We start from the raw sequence: 20,153 nt of genomic DNA on the forward strand, positions 1-20,153 counted from the left end.
AAAAAAAAAAAAAAAAAGATTGTTAGGGCTGGCATAGTCTCTGAGGATGAGTGTTGTAACGAATTAGGTGATTTTCTTTCCTTCTTTCTCTTTTGTGTTGACAGCACATTCTGACTCCATGGAGCTCGTCAGTGACCAGGTTCCTCTACTGGCTGTGAATGGGAGCGGCTGCTTGTGTACTCATCGCCAGGAGATAGCGCTTTTGTCTCTGATTTCCTCGGATGGTGAACTGAACATACACTGAGATTTTGGCCTGCAGGTGCCTCATTGCACATCTGCTTGGCCAAAACCAGTGCCCACACTGGACCTGCACAGGTAGATGGTGACATGAACCCATATGTTTAGATCAGAAGTGGACTGCCACCCAAATGACAGATAATTCTGAATTCTGTCTTCTTGTATCAAAGTCTGATGGTCACTAGGAGTGTGAGACTCCCAGCCAACTTCACAGTCCTATAGCAGGTATCCAAAATTTTTGTATCTCTTAAGAATAATTTCTGAACTCACCAAAATGAATTCTTTGGAGGCTTAGGCGATGGCTCAGGGGGTAATTATTGTGGAATAATCTTTTTGTACACTGTAAAAATCCATCTTTACCAAGTCACCTTCTGATTGGTTTAATGAAGAGCTGAATGGCCAATAGTTAGGCCTTTATTTATTTGGGGGCAACCTGGAATACCTGGTGAGGTAGCCAGTGTCTGAATGAGCAAACAGCTTTGTTTGCTGGAATTTTTACATGGCTGTTTGGTTGGAAAACACACTTGTGAGCACAGTTCTCTCTCTTACGTTTTATTTTTACTTTTCTCAGAGATCTGGCTTCTATAAAGACACACAGATCACACTAGGAAGGGAATTCTTGTGATAAAGGGAGCATATTTTGCTTGGCTAGGCCCTAACTCTGGGTCAGCTCATTAACAGAGAGCAGGGTGTTGGCAACAGAGTGTACCCAACACGGCTGGAGACACAGTGCTTACACTGGACTTTTTTAAAACTCACTTTGTCATGATGAGGGTTGGCACTTTGTACCCTGCTTCTCAGTCCCGACCCAGAATTCCTGGTCCTGGTTTGCAGATATTTTCATCCCTAACACCGCATGCTTCTGGTTCACTTCTTGTTTATTTGTTAACAGTCTTACACATCTCAGGCTGGCCTCAAACTTTGTACTTAGCTGAGGATGGCCTTGAACTTGTGAGAGGTTCTCTTGTCCCTAGCTCCCAAGTGATAGGATGATAGACATGCACTTCCATGTCCACCTTATATGATGCTGGAGATTGAACCTAGGGCCTGTGCCTGCTAGTCAGCTCATCTCTGCCCTCAGCTCCACTAGGAGAGATGTTCTTGTTCACCAAAGTATCCTGAACATACATACTATGCTACAGTTTTTAAGTTTTCTCTCCCCACTCCCACACCTATCTCACGTTCTCCCTGCCTCCCTCCCTGTCCTCTGGGTGGTATGCTATGTGTATGCAGGTACCTATACAGGCCAGAAGAGGGCATCAGATTCCTGGAGCTGGAGTTATAGGTGGTGATGAGCCACTCAACCTGGGTGCTGGGAACTGAATTCTGATCCTCTGGAAGAGCAGCAAGTGCTCTTAATCACTGAACTATCTCTCTGGCTCCATTCTATATGTTTTAAATGAATATTCATTGCACAATGAATTATCTACCTTTAAGGAGCTAGAATGGAATTATTCTCATGGGATAAAGAAAAGACTGGGGCTAAATATATGATTTAGCAGTTAAGATCACTTACTGCTGCATCAGAGGATTGGAGCCTGGTTCTCAATCCCCATGCTGGGTGGCCATCTAGATCCATCTACATCCTGGCCCTTGACCACAAGGTGCTAACTACCAACAAGGTCTGTTGCCTTAATCTGGCCACAGGGAGAGAAGCAGATGGTTATAAGGGCAGATGGTACACCTGTAGTGCAGTGAGGATGGGCCTGAGTTTGGATTCCTCTCTCATGATAACATGACAACAGCAGATTAACTGTGAACATAGATCTTGGCATCACCCAGGTCATTCAAGGGACCACAGACTCAGGGAAAATAAGCGGCTTGCTAGAATTTCTAGAAAGACTGACACAGATAAATCCAGGTGAGAACTACCTAAATAAACACTTCGCTTTCAATTCCAGATCCAAATACGCATCAGCAAGGTGTCATCAAGAACTATAGAGTATCTTACTTAGGACATTGCCATAAATCGACCAAATACTAATCAACAGGGGAGAGCTCTCAGAAAATTCCGAATAACTGTTATGAGGCTTGAAGCAAGCGGAGCAATGTTTCAATATTATAAGAGAGAAACTTAGCAAATAGATGGAAGCAACTAGGGTAAACAAATACAGATGCTAAAAACTGCAGCCAGCCAGTGGAGTGGTGCATCAAACAGAAGGGGGAGTCTGTGAGCTCAGAGCACAGGTGGAGAGGGACAGAGAAGAAGGAATGAAGGGAGCAAATGCCAACGGGAGCTGGGGGCAGACAGTGTGAAAGACACAAACACTTGGCTCATTAGGGGTGGAAGGGCTTGAGAATGCCACAGTGGCAAAAGCTTATTCAGAGAAGTAGCACAGAAAACGTCGCCAAACTAGAAAGAGTACAAACAAAAGAAGACGGGAAAAGCTCAAAGGTCACCAGTCAAATGTAGCTGACCCAAGTCTGCCTGAGACTTTTTTAAAAAGTTTTTTGAAAAAGAAATTTATGCATACAAGTGTTTTGTCTCCATGTATGGAAGTGCACCACAGGCTGGGAACTGATCCCAGGTTCTCTGGATGAACAGTAAGCACTCTTAACCACTGAGCTATCTCTCCAGCCCCTGCTGGAGGCTTTTTAGAACCAAGTTCTCAAAGGCTTATTTGCTTTGGCTTATATCCTTATGTTCAAGCTAAATTGAGCTTATTTTGAAATAGTTTATATTCAAAGATGCTTTAAAGCCTCGTAGTAATTACCAAGTGTATTGTTCGCTATCTGTTGCTGTGATACAACATCACGACCAAGACAATTTACAGTGGAAAGACTCCACAGTTCCAGAGGGATAAGAGTCCATCAGGAGGACAGGGAGCATGGCAGCGGGGTGGCAGACATGGTGGCGGATGTAAGGCGCTGAGAGCTCCTGTCTTCCGCTGTAAGAAGCAGACAGAGCTGACAGTAACAAGCTTTCACTCTTGAAGTCTGCCCCCCAGTGACATACTTCCTCCAGCTGGAGTGTTCCACCTAAAGGGCCTCTAACCGTACCATCAGTTGGGGACCAAGTGTTCAAATGCAGAGATTAGGGGGACGTTTCTCATTCAAATCACCACACAGATTTCTTTGGTAGACAAACAAAAACACAATAAGGAATCAAAACATACTAATATAATAGTTCACTTAACAACATGGAAAGATCAAAAAGGAAAAGGGTCCAGCATAATAAATCTAGAAACCAAGATACATAATGACAGGTGCCAACTTACCTGTCAGTCGTTACTATGAAATAGTGATGGATTAATTTACCCAATTTGATTGACGTAGAACAACCTTAGGGATTAAGAAAAAACATCAGACCTAAATATATTTTGTTTAAAAGAAACTCACTTCACCTGGCAGAACACGTATAACCTGAAAGTAAACAGATGGATCCTAAAAGAAGGATAACTGTACTTATGTTGGATAAGATGTATTCTCTTATCCGAGGGTTCAGGGTTGGGGAGATGGCTCAGTGAGTAAAGTACCTGCAGCCTAAGCATGGCGACCTGAGTTCAGATCCCCCGTGCCCACGTTAAAGACTAGGTGCAGCAGTGCACATATGTAATCCAAGTGTTGGGGGGCAGGGTGCAGAGACTGAGGGTCAAAGGGCCAGCCAAAAAAACCAACCAATCCCTGAGCAGGAAAACCAACCAATTCCCTGAGCACCCTGACCCTAAACCCAGAGCAGTGAAAAAAACACAGCCTGGATCTGAAACCTGAGCCAGTGAAAGAAATAATTTAGCCCTGAACCCAGAACCAAAGAAGAACACCTTGACTCTGAAACCAGAGTGAAAGAAACATAATTTGACCCTGGAACCAGAGCCAGGGACAGAAATATGCCTTAGCCCTGAAAATAGAGGAAAAATCTAAACAGGGATCTGAAACCAGAGCCAACTCTGCCCCGGCCAACTAAACCAACCAATCACTGAGCAGAAAAGCTAGCCAAACCCTGAGCAAAAAAATCTTCTCCTTGGGAAAAACCATCCCTAAGAAGCCCTGTATAAGTCCCCCTGATAGTTCAGTTGCTGGCTGACCTTTCCCAACCTGGCAGAGACAGCCACTCTTCTGGGCTTGTCCTCCCCAAATAAATCTCATTCTTAAAAAAGAGTTTTGGGTGAAGATCTTCATTGGCTGGTGCAGAAAAGAACTTTTGCTGAGATGTCTCCTTAGGGGTGTTGAGCAGAAAAACCAGAAGAAACAGTTAATCTGCTAGTAAACTCCCTTGGGAGTCGAGCAGAAAAAGTAACTTTTCTTTCGAGCCAGAGGAGATTGCTACATTTCTGCCCCCTCCCCTTCAGCAGAGTGAAGCAGAAGTAACATCTTGGGCTGCAGCAGAAGCAGGATGCTCTGCTAGGACGTTCCCTTAGGGGAACAGAGCAGAGCTCAGCTATCATGGCTCTATTTGGTGAGGAACCCGGTTACTACATCCTGCAGAGAGACCATCCTCCACCCCCCTTCCCTCAGCTTCAGGTGTAGCCTGACTTTCTGGTAAGTCAGGATACCTTATCCAGCCTCCAGAGCTGTTTAATGCAACTCCAGGGATGGCCGGTTTCCTGAAAAGTCAGGACACCTTCCCCTCCAGCGCTATCCTATTACAGCTCCAGTCTTCAGAGCGGTCCCTTTGCAGCTAGCTCCAGAGCCGCAACACTCGCTCACAGACAGGAGGATCCTTGAAGCGTGTGGCCAGGCAATCCAAGCAAACCAGTGAACTCCAGGGTCACAACAGACCCTGTCTTGAAAACTGAGGAGATCCAGGAGGGCATTTAGTGTCAACCTCTGGCCTGTGCACCTGCAAGCATGTTTGCTCACACCCTCATGAACACACACCACATACACACCACCCAAAAGCTATACCTTATAGCATAATAGGATAAATCCAGCAAGAAGAAACACTTCCAAGTACATATTCTCAAGTGTCTAGAATAGTGTAAGTAGGGTTTGACCCCATATAACAATGACTGGAAACTTTAACAACCTGCTTAAGGTGCAGAAAGAGATGCAACCAAGACTCAGCAGAGAGTTAAGGTGTGCCTTTCACCAAGAGGACCTAACTGGGATCCTTCGTCAGAATGCATCTAAATACACAAGTCATCAACACTCAGAGCTTTCTCCAGGACAAGCTGTAAGCTGCCCCTTCCAAAAAAAAAAAGTCTCAATAATTTGTTTTTAAGTGAAGACAAAGCAAAACAAAAACAAGAAACACTATAAGCCTCAATGCTCAAATTGACAGGACAGACAGGTCTTACACAAACAATTTAGCCTTTCACCTAAGGAACTAGAGAAGCAAGAACAACCCAAATCCTGAGGCGGTGGAAGAAAAGGTACAATAAAGTTAGAGCAGAAATTCAAACAAACGATGCAAATGACTATGGCAAAGAGCTGGTTCTTTGAAAGACAAACATAAGATACTCTTTGCTGGACAATGAGAGAGGAGACACATTGCAATTGATATGGTACAAATGCAATGGTCATTAGGGATTATTATGGATGATCCCCAAAGGGAATAACCTAAAGACACTGATGGAGTCTTCAACACAGATTCTAACAGTGCCGGATCATAATGAGACAGACAGCTGAATGGAGCAGCACAGAGTAATGACTTTTGAATCTGTTGCTTAAATGCCACCCATTTGAGAAGCACCTGCACCAGCAATGCTGGCTTTGATCAAGCATTTCCAGACGAGCCAGCATCGGTCCTTCTCAAGTTGGCTCCATAAAATAGAACAGGAAAAAATATGACCACTATTGTCTTGCTAGCAAGGCCAGATGAGAATACAACAGAAGAGAACAATAGACCAATGTCCTCATGAACATAGACACAAAGCAGCATCAGACTGGCTGGAGCAGCACACGACACAGGAGGACGTTTCAGCTGACTGTAAATCTGACCAGCGTTATGTTGCGATGGTTAGTGTCAATCATCAACATCCCAGAATCCGGAAGCACCCAGTAGATGGGATTCTGGGTGTGATTTAAGGGAAGAGCTGCCCACTGTGGGTGGCACCATGTCCATGTTGGGATTCTGGGCTGTCCACGTGAAGGAAGGGACACACACAGCAACAAAGACTCTTCTGACATGATGTAATATGACATGACATGACCGTCTGTTTCCACATGCCTTGATTCCCCACATAATGGACTGTACTGTGAACTCTCAGATAAAACAAGCCCTTTCTTCTTTAAATTGGTTAGCATTATTTTATATATCAGTCACAATACATTTAGAAAAGTCAACCATTGCAAGAAACTTGGACTTAAAATAAATGAATCTTTCCCACCTGTCAGTCAGGACAAAAGCGTACTGGTAACTTTTACATCTTCCTCTGATTAAGCAGCGCATTGTTCCCAGGGTTTGTTAGATTGTTGAGCAGTTTAGAGCCTAGGTGACCACCCCCCCCCCCACCCCGCATCTGTAATCAGTGGCGAGGCTGTAAAAAATTCAACACTGCAGCTGGGCATCATAAAGACATCAGAGAAGTCTTCATCCCAGCTGAGGTGACATTGAAAATGCTTCTTTCCACTTCTCTCATCATGAAACTCTTTTCATTTCTGAGTTAATTATAGAGTGGCTATTTTAAGGTTGTTTCTGCCTACGTGATGTTTGTGTTTTGTGTATTTTCCTTGGATGAAAGTCAAGCTTCTCCTTGAGTACTTGAAATCAGGACCGCAGGAGCCAGCATTTATTCAGTGATAGCTACAGAGCTTGATTTAATTAAACTATCGTTGTGACCCTTGGAGTGGTACCATTCATTTATTTCACATGACCCAAGGCATGGAGCCATCAGTTTGCTTGTCCAAAGATACACAGAAGGGTGTTGAGCAAGGTGGTATTCAGAACTACATATTAGAGCCCAAATCCAGAACATTCCACATAAGCTGTTACAACCCTTATGTTAGTCTATTTTCCAAAACACCGGAGAAAACCATCTTAAAGGGGGACTGACCCCCAGTCCTCTCTGCAAGGGAGGCAAACACTCTAAATCCTAACCCGTTTCTGAAGCTCTTTTGCTTAGATTTTGGAGACAGGGTTTTTTGTAGACCAGGCTGGCCCCAAACTCATTATAAAGCTGAGGGTCTTGAACTTTCTGGTCCTCCTACCTCTACCTCCCAAGTGCAGGGATTGCAGGTTTGAGGCACTACAGCCAGCGCCCAGCTGTAAGAATCCAGGAAACGAAAACGCCACAAGTTATAGTCACAGAATGATGCAACGAGAGAGCCTGCTGCCCAGCCTGAAATAGAGCCTGTGCTGCAACAACATGAGGGGTGTTAAATGGAGCCCAGGTGGTGTCGACCACCAGGAACCCTAGGGCTTTGACTGCATTCATAGGACCAAGCCCTGACAAAGCTGGGCGTGTTGATTTCTGAAGCATTGGTATCTTCTCAGAAGAGGCAGCACTGTGCCTTAATTGCTCCCCTTAAAGTACGTAGGATTTGTGACTCAGTAATCCATAAGGTCATTCCCAGCTCCCCAAGTCTGTCTTCTGGTTTGAAGAACCGTGAGATGGCTGTAGCACATCTATCAGCAGGAGGTAAACCAAAATTTTGCTGAAGAGCGATTTTTGTTTTGTTTTGTTTTGTTTTGTTTTGTTTTCCAATCCACCTTTGGAGGAACAGGATTTGACCATGTGAGCTGCACTAAAATCAAAGAAATGTTTTAAAAGCTAGTTATTAAAATACTGCTTTAAAGATCAACACTCCAACAGGAGCGAAGCAGCTCTGTCTGTAGGTTTATCAGTGAAATCTCAGCGTGAGGACACCTGCTCTATGAGATTTAATGAAGGTCTGAGAACAAGATCTAAAGTCCTGTGGAGAAAAACATCCTGACAGAATTAGTTTGACACAGAGTTCTCAGCACAGGGGACCATGCGTGTCCAGCTCCTGTTCTATGGCCTGGTAAGCAGCTGTCTCTTAAGAAACTTAACGATGGACGTGTTCCAGAAAAGGTTTCTATGATTCTTCCACATTAGTGTAGAAATCGGCTAAGGCTGTTGAATGCAAATCAGTGATTTTATCATGCAAAATGTATTCTAATTTTCCTCTTGGGATAAACCTTGCAATTGAAGTACATCGGCTTTGAGCAGATCTGAGGCCCATTTTGCATCTGCAAAAACACAAATATTGAGCTTTAAACAGGAACTAATGGTCTCAGCTTCTGAGCAACTCTGTGTTGTGGAAAAGAAAAGCTATCTGAAATCTACCTGGCAAGTCACTGCCTTTGTAGGTTTCTTTTTTATTTATTTAAAGAATTAATAACATTACTAAAAATGTGATTTTTGCCAGGCATTGGTGGTACATGCCTTTAATCCCAATACTCAGGAGGCAGAAGCAAGCGGATCTCTGTGTGTTCTAGGCCAATCTGCTCTACAAAGTGAGTTTCAGGACAGCCTTCTCTTTGGCTGGAGAGGAAGTGAGAAGGGGTGAATGGGGGGAGGAAGGTGAAGAATCTTTCCCTGTTGGAGTGGGTTGGGTAGTCAGGGTTCAAGGGAGGGACCAGTGTCTCTGGTAGCATGGTCACGGCAGAAATTTCAGGGTCCCAATTCCCAGATAGTCAGGAATCTGATGGCGATGTGACCTTGGTGACCAAAACCGGTGTTGTAAGGACCTGGTTACTGAGGGGGGCATGGGAGCTTTGAATTTCAGGTGCCCACCTCACAAGTCTATGCTGAACCCAAAGCCTAAGGCAATGCATCCACTGTGACAGACTTTTGAGTTGAAAAAACAAACAAACAAACAAAAATAAAAAACAAAAAAACAGAGGGGTGTGAGGAATTCCTTGAAAGCACATCTGATGAAGAAACCCCACAGAAACAATGCAGGATCTTATCTACAGAACAAGGCAGGTCCTTGTCCCAGTCAGGTTGGGAGCCTGGAGTGGCCACTTTTCACAGAAGTGCTCTAATCCGTATGAGGCCCTGGGCCTCCAAAGGCAATGGCAGAACTTACCCGGATGAATCCGATATTAGCCTGGCAGAGAGCAGGTGCAAGGGAGGGCGTTTTCTTAACACATGGCCCTGGGCTGGTGAGAAAAACAACTCCCTCGGTGGGACCTCCAGATGAAAAGTTTTTACACCCAGATAAACTTCTCCATCAATGCAATAATCTGAATCAGACCAAGTCAAATTGAATTAGAAAAAGCCCAGGTTTAATGGCTACTAATGCTCCCAGGAGGCTGGGGAAAGAAGACTGGAAAAAACTTGTTTGTTTTAAATACCTTATGGGAGTGGTCTGAGGAGGGGGTCATTGGTGAACTTTCTAGGGGGTGGAGTTTGGACTGCGGTAACTCCCGGGGAGGAAGCTTGGGATGGAACTTTCCACCAAAATATCCAGACTTTTTGGTTATATGGATGTCAGTGGCTGGGGTGAAGCCTTAACACAAACAAGTACTAAGAGGCTGTGAGATATATATATAGTGACACACATATACATGATTTACACATATATAAAGGTTAAAAAGTATGAGCTATAATACTAGGGTTTGTAATGTTGTATTTAGGTTCTCTGTGCATTTTTCCATCATGTAGCTTTATTTTAAACTCTATTTTTTTATTTTTAAATTTTGTTTTTATGAGACAAAGTTTCTCTGTGTATCTTTGACTGTCCTGCACCTCATTCTGTAGAGTAGACCAGGCTATCCTTGAACTCAGAGATCTGCCTGCCTCTGCCTCCCAAGTGCTGGGATTAGAGGTGTGCTCCACCACACCCAACTACTCTCTCTCTCTCTCACTCTCTCTCTTTAAAACTTTATCCTTTTTCTTTTCTCTCCCAAGCTGACACATATTTTTAAACACCCTGTAAACTGTTTAGAGTTTTTTTTTTCCATCTGAATCTATCTCTCTTTTTTTTTTCTGACCACAAGCGTCTTTAATTTGCTAGGCAATATGGCTAAGATTAAAGCCATGACTTTGATTGCTGGATCCACACCATTCCTTAGCTTTCTGAGTGTCTAGCTTTTGGTAGAAGTACTGGTGGGAGCCATGATTATTGATAACAACTCTATGGAGTTTCAAGGTCCCTGCCACCACCAAGAAGCATGCTATTCATGCTATTCATAAACATCGTAAGTGTTTTGTGCTGTGGCCTTTTAAAAGAACTGCAAGGTTTTTGCAGCTAAAGCTGAGTCAGGAAGCCTCTCTTAAATGAGAAGCACTTGCCTCTACCAAACAGAGCTCACCTGAGAAAATGCTGATCTGTAGTCGGAGGCTGCTCATTTGTTCCTGGCCACCCTGACCTAAAATGATTACACAGAAACTGTATTAATTAAATCGTTGCTTCACCAATAGCTTAGGCATATTTCTAGCTAGCTCTTATATCTTAAATTAACCCATTTCTATTATTTTATATTTTACCACGAGGTTTGTGGCTTACCAGTGAGGTTCTGATTGGTGGTTCACATCCTTTTACTTCTGTGGCTACATGGTATCTCTCTGACTCTGCCTATTCTCTTTATTTATCCTTTTCCAGCCTGGCTATATTCTGTTTAACCATTGGCTGAAAGTAGCTTCTTTATTAACCAATGGCAATAAAACATATTAACTGTGTACAGAGAGGAATCCCACATCAAATGATGGTTTCCTATAGAAATTAATTTGTTGTAGAGTTTAATAAGTGGTCAGTGCTTAAGTACCATCTGTCCTTATGCAATACATAACTCTCTGAAATGTAGTGTTTCTCGGGAACATGTGTGTGTTCTAGGTTTCAAGTCTCTTGGCTGTTTTATTCCTGATGTCACTTGCTGTCCTGATGGAGGAAGGTCATTAGTTAAAAAATAAAGAAACTGCTTGGCCCTCATAGGTTAAAACATAGGTGGGAGGAGTAAACAGAACAGAATGCTGGGAGGAAGAGGAAGTGAGCTCAGAGGCCATGCTCTCCTCTCCCGGGCAGACGCCATGAAGCAAGCTGCCAGATCAGACTTGCTGAATCTTTCCTGGTAAGACTGATGCTACACAGATTATTAGAGATGGGTTGATTGGGATATGAGAATTAGCCTGTAAGGGCTAGAGTTAATGGGCCAAGCAGTGTTTAAAAGAATACAGTGTCCGTGTAATTATTTAGGGGCATAAGCCAGCAGGCGGCCAGGAGCCGGGCTGTGGGAAGAGGACCACAGCTCCTACAACACTGTCCTTTCATCAACTGTGGCTAGGGATAAAAATAAGTGGAAAGGTTCATCTGCGTCATGTGAGTCAAGGGTGACTGAAGTTCAGTTTGTCAGAAGGGGTTTCCACACAGGTGGGGTAGGCTTGCATACCAAGTGAATTTTCAGGAGTATGAAGAGCTGACCCTCAGAAATTCTACAGCTACAGACACAGGAGCTGCTCTCAAATGTCTAGAGACATATATGACACATTTCCTGAGTCACACCTGGTTTGCGGGGAAAAAGCAGTTGGGAGAGTAACAAGCATGCTCTGCCTTGGGCCGTCTTCCTGAGGAGGTTTGTGCAAGAGAGGCCCTCATAGGTCACGGATTTGCATGCTTAGTCATCATGAGTGGCACTATTTGAGAAGGATTAGTAATCACTCTTATGCATATCTAAAATGGAAAGGAACACACTGCCAAGGAGAAATAAAACATGTGGAGTTGGAGGAAATGTAAGCGATCTAAGTCCTCTGCTCAAGTATAAGGAAAAGTCTGATGCTAAGGGAATAAAAAGAGTGGTGACCTAGGACAAGGAAACATTCAGCTAAGATTCCAACCTGTGGAAAGGAATCAAAGCTGAAGCAATGAAGAAAACTATCCACAACAGAAATCTGCATTTCAAATTTGCATGGTTTTGAATAAAGGACCAAATGCCTGCCCCAGCAAGCAGCAGAACTTGGCACTTGGCAGCTTTAGCTGTGTGGTTATGGCTATAAAGTCAAGGATTCAAGAAAGAGGTCATGGAATCTCCTTCCTTGATGTAGGATGTCCTTCTGTTTATGTGTTGCTTTTATTGGATAATGAATAAAACTGCTTCAGCCTATGGCAGGGCAGAATAAAGCCAGAAGGGAAATCCAAACAAAGATATATAGAAAGAGTAGGCAGAGTCAAAGAGGTACCATGCAGCTGCTGATGGTGAAAGACATCAGAGCAGAACCTTACTTGATAAGTCACAACCTTGTGGTGATGTACAGCTTAATAGAAATGGGTTAATTTAAGATGTAATTTAAGAGCTAGCTAGGAATATGCCTAAGCTATTGGCCATACAGTGTTGTAATTAATATAGTTTCTGTGTGATTTTTTCAGGTATAGACAGCAGGGAAATGAATGAGCAGTCTCCACCTACACCTCCATAGTTAAAGAAAGTGTGGCATAAATCAGGGGTGTCCCTTGTAAGGAGGCTCAGTGAAGCCAATGCATGCAACTGTGGTAATTTAGCCTGCATTGGCTTGGAAACCCCACGATAGTGGAGATAACAGAGTCATGGGATACCTGCCCAGAAAGCCGCTAACAGGGAGTAGAATCAGCCCAAGAGAAAGAAGTATGTTACAGTCAGCAAACCTGAAAGGAATTGGAGATCTGAAGAGTACCTTGATATCAGACATGAGATGCAGAATTTGGAGTTTGCCTGGCTGGTTTTCGGTCTTGCTTGGTCCAGTATTTCCTCACTATCCTCCCTTTCCTCCCTTTTAGAATGCTAATGTATGTTATCTGCCATTGTGTGTTGGAAGTATATCTGATTTTTGCTTTTGATTTTATAGGGGTTACAATGAAGAGATTTTGAACTTGGAAGAGACTTTAAACTTTGAACTTTTAAACAGTGCTGAGACTGTGATAGACTCTAGGGCATTTTGAAGTTGGACTGAATGCATTCTGAATATGACAAAGGCTGCAAGCCTATGGGCACCAGGGAGTGGAATGTGAATGGCCCCCGTAGCTCATATATTTGAAAGCTTGGTCATCAGGGAGTGGCAATATTTGAGGTGTATTAAGAGGTGTGGCTTTGTTGGAGGAAGTGTGTCACTGGAGGTGAGCTTTGAGATTTCAGAAGCCTGGTCTATCAGGCCCAGTCCCCCGCCTCTCTCTTGGCCTTTGATCAAGATGCAGCTCTCAGCTGTTTCAGCATCATGCATGCCGCCATGCTCCCTGCTATGATGACAATGGACTAAATCTCTTAACTTTAAGCATGCAACTCTCCAAAAGGAAAGTGTAGTGTCTCTTCACAGCAGTAGAACACCAACCAAGACACTCCCTTTACCCTGGACCTTTACCTCTTTATGGACTGCTTCATGTTGACCTTCAAAATGTTTCACTAGAATATACACATAGAGATAGATACACATACTCATGTGCAGAGACAGACACACAGACATGCATGCACACAGACAGGCACACAGACATGCATGCACACAGTCAGGCACACAGACATGCATGCACACAGACAGGCACACAGAGAGCATACACACACACATCACACACACAAAGAAATCTACAAAGTCTATTACCCCTGTCTCAGCATTGCTGCCTAGGGAAAGGGCTGCTCCTAAGTCTCTTCCTTCAGCCCCTCCGTGCCCTCCCCAATACTGAAGCTGTACTTCAGTGCAGCAGGAACTCTGGCTGGAAGTCTCCTGTGTTCTTCATGGTGAGTGACAACTACCCTCTCTTCTACAAGTTTAGTAAAATGATTTCTAGGCACATTATGGATAAGTATTTAGATTTTTTCAATGTTTTGCTCAGTCAATTTTGAGGATTAGGAGAGTGGAAGCAGGGATAATGTTAAATTTGTCCTTGCTAAAGGGTTGTTGGAAACATCCAAGACACAGAACCAGTCTAGATGTCCACCAGCAGATGAATGGATAAAGAAAACATGGCGTATATATAGACAATGAAGTTCTACTCATCCAAAAGAAGGATGAAATTGGCTGTGGAGATGACTTGGCTGTCCTGGCTTGACGTGACTGCTCTTCCAGAGGACCCAGGTTCAATTCCCAGCACCCACATGGCAGCTCACAACTGTCTGTAAACCTAGTTCCAGGGGATCTGACACCTTCACACCAATGCACATAAAATAAAGTTAAATGATTCATAAAACTATAAAAAAGGATGAGATGATGTCACTTGCCATGTAATGGGCAGAAATGGAGACCTTCGTGTTATCCAGACTCAGGAAGACAGCCATCGTATGTTTTCTCTCGTACAGGGACTCTAGATTTATCTGTGACATGAGAGTAGAGAGGGACAACTTCAGGAAAGAGGAGTAGACTGACAAGAGGGAGGAGCAAGAGAGGTGAGGCATGAGGAGACAGACCTCGTGTTTCCTCTCATATGAAGAACCAGACTTTAAATACACATACGGAATAAAAGTGGCGGGGACCAGTGGAAGCAGGGATGAGGAGCCTAAAGAGCGGAGCAGGTGAGTAGAAGGCAATGATATACAAGTATGAAAATGCCTTCGTGAAACTAGTATTTTGAACACCATTTTTAGTCATACAAATAGAGACAGTTTATATAGAAAAAGACACTCCTGTTCAGGCCAGAAGATGGTATCTGACTCCCTGGAGCTAGAATTGGTGAGTCACCTTGTGAGGATGCTGAAATGGAATTCAGTCCTTCAGAGGAGCAGCAAGCGCTCTTGACCGCCGCACCGCCTCTCCAGCCTCCAGCTGATGTTCTTCACAGGTTCAGCATCAAGCTGCACAGGACTTTCTCCACTTTTCCTTTATACTTACCCTGTGTTCAGAACCGATGGATTAGTGCAAGTGTTGACGTGAGTGACTTTTCATACTGTCCTTCCGTTTTCTGTGGAAGCGGGACGGCCCTGGTCCAGGATGACTGTGACCTTTGCGGTGCAGAGCTATGCTGGAGTGTGACCTGAACAGATGCCCAAAGCCAGAACCTGCAGATTCCTCACCTTGATCAGGCGACATTGTGACTTACTGCAGTGAGTTAGGATAGATGTTTCAGTGCTTCAAGGGTCATTTCTTCCTTCCCAGACTTCTCTTAAAGGTAGCCTGCTTGCTTTTCACTCCACTCCCTCCCTAACTCCCAATTTACCTTTTAATATTTATTAAAATTTCAAACACTTATGCATGTTTTACACAGAATATATTCCCTTCACATTCTCTTACCCTACTGATTATCACCCTCTCCATCCCTCTACTTATCTGTGTCCCCTAGACAGTTTCCCTGCTCTCTCTGGTATATTTAGAGACCATTTCAAAGCAATAGATATTCTATCCAGAAAATGTACATACCATTTTATATGGAGGTGACTTTTGCAACTGGGTATGTTCAAAATTTGAAACTAGGTTAAAAATCAATTGGGGCAAAATTTTGCTTAAGGATCTGGGGAGATGGCTCAGTCTGCAATGAGGAGTTCGGTTGTTACCACCCACATAAAGAAAGCCTAGGAATGGCGGTGCACACCAGCAACCTCAGAGCTTAGGAGGTGAAAATGTGAGATTCCCTGAGGCTTATGCAGCCAATCTAGCCAAATGGGTGAGCTTCAGGTTAGTGAGAGATACTGTCTCAAAATCCAAGGATAGTGTTTGAGAAGACACCCAGTGTCAACCTCTGGCTCCCACACACATGTGCATATACACACATAAACATGTTGACACATACATGATTTATATTTTTAAATTTGCTTAAATGCACTTACCTGTGGAGTGGAGTGGAGATATCTTTAAGGACTCTTTCACTCAAATTGTTAAATGTGTTGAAACTGGATTACAATTGATCTAGACCAAAGATAGAACAAAAGAATGCATGTAGAATAGAATATGGTCCTTCAAAGTTTTATACCCTCAAAGTAATTATGGGCTCATTGTAGGTATGAACTCTAATACTTACTGTATTCTGGTCTGGCTTTTACTATGAAGCCACTAGACCCTTACCATAGGCTAATGGATTATTTATGGCTTAAAGTTTTAGAAAGCATGCGTGGCAAGCCTTGTTTCGAAAGTCAGAATACGTTACATTTGTGCACAATGAGCCTCCACTGCATACACAAGACTTCGTGGCGATTTTGAAGGGTTTGTTGTTTCAGGTGGCTGGGGAGGGGCTGGTGTCCATGAAGAGAGAATGAGAGGAGAACACTGCCCTTGGGGCCTCGACCGACCCCCAGTTCTTTCTTGGATCAGCTTCAGCTTGAGCCCTTTCTCGTTGCTAAATTTCCCTTTGTTGTGTCTTCCCTTGGCCCTGGCCACCCTCCAGTCTCTGACTTGCATGCTCCAGTGTTCTCCCTGGCTTTCTAGCACTCAGTATGAGGGTCCCAAGGCGAGCCTCATCACCCCGTCCCGGTTCCTCTGGGGTTTACTGCTGTTCCCTTAGACCTTTCCCATTGGACAGCTGCATTTTCAGCTGGAGAACTTCTGTGAACTGAGGGACAGAGGGGGAGAAAAGACATTAAGAACAGGCAGTAAAGAATTTTTAAAGTCAAGATGTCTTTAAATAGCCTCAGCTGAAGACAGTTCCCATCTTTTCTGTAACCCTTCACTGACAAACAGGAGACAGACGGCCATTCTTTCTGCTCTGAGAGTCTGTCGTTACTTTTCCAGTGTGGGGTGATGAACAACAAGCTTCCTTGGTGTCTAGGGCTCTCGTTCATTTATCCACCTGAGTCAGCTCATAGATCTGAGAGTTGGGAAGTGAGCTGGTGATTTAGTAAGTCTGGCCGTCGTGAAAGCTAACAGCCCCTGTAACACTCGTGCCATTTCCTCACTAAATAAAGGGAGTGGAAGATGAGTGAGTTAATTCTGCCCTCAGCCAAAGGCGAGGGCGATGCCTGTCCCTGCATGAGCCGCTGCATTCATACGGTGTCATTTCATTTCGGAATCTAACAAGGGTCTTCCGTGTTATTGCTTCTCTTAGACGCGTTGGACAAATAATTGTCTTGAGCATCTGTTAAATATATGGGTGTTCCATCCACAGTCCACTGGGTGGGAGATCATGCATGTGTTTATTTTGCATGGCATAGCAATCCAACATTGTCAACTATAAAGCTCACACTTGAAACGTGCAGCTGAGTTTAAAATCTCATAATTTTTAGAGGAAGTTTATGACTTTGTATTAGGCCACACTTTGCTATCCAGTTCCACATTCCCCTCAGCTACCATGGACTGGACACCCTGTTAGAGGAACCCTCTCAAACTCCAGATATTTCTGTTCTGTCACAACCCAGTGCCCAGTACTCTGAGCCCCATATAGGAAGTAAGAAGAAACAGGACATACATTTATGCTAAGCTAGTAGGGAACATTGCCCAGGGAAGTGAGCCTAGAGCAGTTAGTAGCTAGCTCTGATATCCACCATGACCGATTTTGCTGTAGTCTCAGGATCAGACTCTGGCTTTGTGGAGAGAACCCCTGTCTGATTAAGACAAAAGATTAGTGAGAGCCTTGGCCATGTTGTACCATCAGCAAAATATTTTAAAGTTTATTTTCTATTTATTTGTTGTGTGTGTGCACTTAAGAGCCTGCTGCCTTTTTACGAGTGCTCTGTTTCTTTCCGGGAACACAGGGAGGGCACTGAAGCCTAAATAGCTCCCCTGTGTGATTGTCTTGGAGATCCAGTTAAAGGGGCTGGAAGAGGTCAGCACACAAGTTACTCTAAAATCTTTCTTTGGAGGAGACATCTGTTTTCCTTATAGGGTGCCAATCACTCTATGTGTCTTCCGACATTACCCCATTTTCAGCCGTCTGGAGCGGCTCCTTCCCACGCACATCGGCTTAGTCCCTGGACACAAACACAGACCTTTGCCTACACTTCAACCCCAGCCTGAAGACACGGCCATCCCCCAGCCCTTTGCAGTTAATACAGAGTTTCTCCAGGGCTAGCCTTTCTTATTTGCAGTCTGTTCGTCAGTCTCTGCTCATCTGAACGCCAGGGAAAACAGCGGGAATGTTGCTCTTGTTGCTATTCTTGTTCCTTAGAGTCCTGGTGTGGGAGAAAACCCAAGATACACGATCCTCACTTCTTACTCTGAATTAGACAGGCCTCCTCCAAAAAAGACCTCCTCAGTACCTTCTCATTTCACAGCTCCCTAGGGCAGTGCAACTATGTGGAGTTCTATGGAAAAGTATTCAGAAATTCCTCTCACATTTAGCTAAAGTATCTCCCATTTTCTCCTGAGGGTCAGAGGAACATATCAGTGTGTCTTAGCCATGGAGCCAATGTAGTGGGAGGGCCTGCTTGTTGGTTCCCGGACCTGAAATAATCACATAGAAACTGCATTAGTTAAATCACTGCTTGGTCCATTAGCTCTAGCTTCTTATGGGCTAACTCTTATATTAATTTAACCCATGTCCATTAATCTGTGCATTGCCATGTGGCTGTGGCTAAAGTTCCCAGCATCTATCTCTGGCAATTCCATGGCTTCTCTCTGATTCTGCCTTCCTCCTCCCATGCTATAGGCCAAGCCAATTTTCTTTATTTATTAACCAATAAAATCAACACACAGACAAGCCAAGGTCTCAGATTTAGGCACCATTGGGTTCAAATCTGGTCTCTGCTTCAGAGGAGTTATTTAATTTGAGGCAGTTGCAGGACTGACTGTCGTAGGTTCTAGAATCCTCATTGAAGACAAGGAAAGAATGTGCATAACCAGAATGCTGTCTTTGCGAGCCTGCCTGTCCTCACACAGTGGATATCATCTGATGGACAGTGACCTACACACGTACTCAAGGGGAGTGGGGGCCAGGACTGACTACATCTTCGTAGCCCTTAGATGGTGCTGTGTGCATGGAAGACACCGTGATGAGCAACCAGTACAAACTCCTAAGAGCAGGGAAAGAGACTTTCTTTCTACTAAGAAGAAGTAGCTTCACACCAAGGTCGATAATTCCCAATCTTTGTCCCTTTTTGTGAAAATACTGATTTAGAAACAACCCTTGCACTTGAATAGCTGTGAGGAATATCTACCTTGTTCTGTCAGAAAAGGAAGTTGTTTCCATAAATTTCAGACCTAAGAATTTTTATTTTACTAATAATTCAACTTTTCAACTCTCAAATTTTTATTTGTTTACTTTTTTGTGTGCATTAAATAAGACGGAAATCTATGTCCCTCTCCTATTGACAACTGGAGAAAAACCGTATCTGCTTGTGGGACACCTCTGCCCCATGTGGTCTCTCATCGTCCAGGCTCTACCAGTCTGTTGACTTTGTTTTTGATGAACAGGCACTGATTGTACATGGTAAGGCCCTGGGTGTGATATAGCTGCATCTTAAAATACTTTGAAGGGCAGATGATTGAAGCTGAGCCATACATTCTCGGTAGAGTCAAGATGGAAGAGATGGATATGTTTAGGTTCTGTTCCTTTGGCCCAAGATAAGCCCTGGACATTGGTTGCTAAGTGAAAGCAGAGTGAGGGTAGAACTAGAGAGGTCAGAGGCTAGCACCATTCCTTCCCATTTACTGCTCTGCTGACTGAAGCCTTCAGCTACCTCCCTGGAGGGTCTCCAAGCTCCCTGCTAGCTGTTCACGTGACTCTACCCGATATTTTCAACCATGGCTAAGTGAGCCAGCACTTTACGCCTGCTCAGAAGCTGAAGTGAGGCAGTGGCAAAGCCTGCCACCCTTTAACAAGATCAATGCACACTTGCATTCATTTAGTTCCGTTGGTTTCTCTTCTCAGAACTGAAGCAGAGAAGGACAAGAAGCCCAGGAAAAGACGACAGCAGACCCTCGGCATCTACAACACTTTGTAGAGTTTGTGCTTGTGCCTGGCTCTTTGGGAGTTCTGGGCTTTCCAGCATTGACACTAACTGTCACAATATCAGTGTTTCTGTACCCTGAGAGCATAATTTCTTTTGGTCTCTTATAAAGGTATAAGCTTCTGGACATGCTGGGGTGTGCTGTATTTTAAACCTCAAATATTTTCATTCCTTACTTAAAATACCTCAAGGCAATGTCAGTCCACACCTGAGGGGAAATCTTTTTTTTTTTTTTTATTGAGAATAGGAAAAAAAAAGTTTCTGCCTCCTCCCAGCCTCCCATTTCCTTCTCCCTCCCCCC

This window comes from Alexandromys fortis, unplaced genomic scaffold (assembly GCF_014885135.2).
Source record: "Alexandromys fortis isolate MF-2015 unplaced genomic scaffold, M_Fortis_MF-2015_v1.1 scaffold_112, whole genome shotgun sequence".
Taxonomy (NCBI): Eukaryota; Metazoa; Chordata; class Mammalia; order Rodentia; family Cricetidae; genus Alexandromys; species Alexandromys fortis.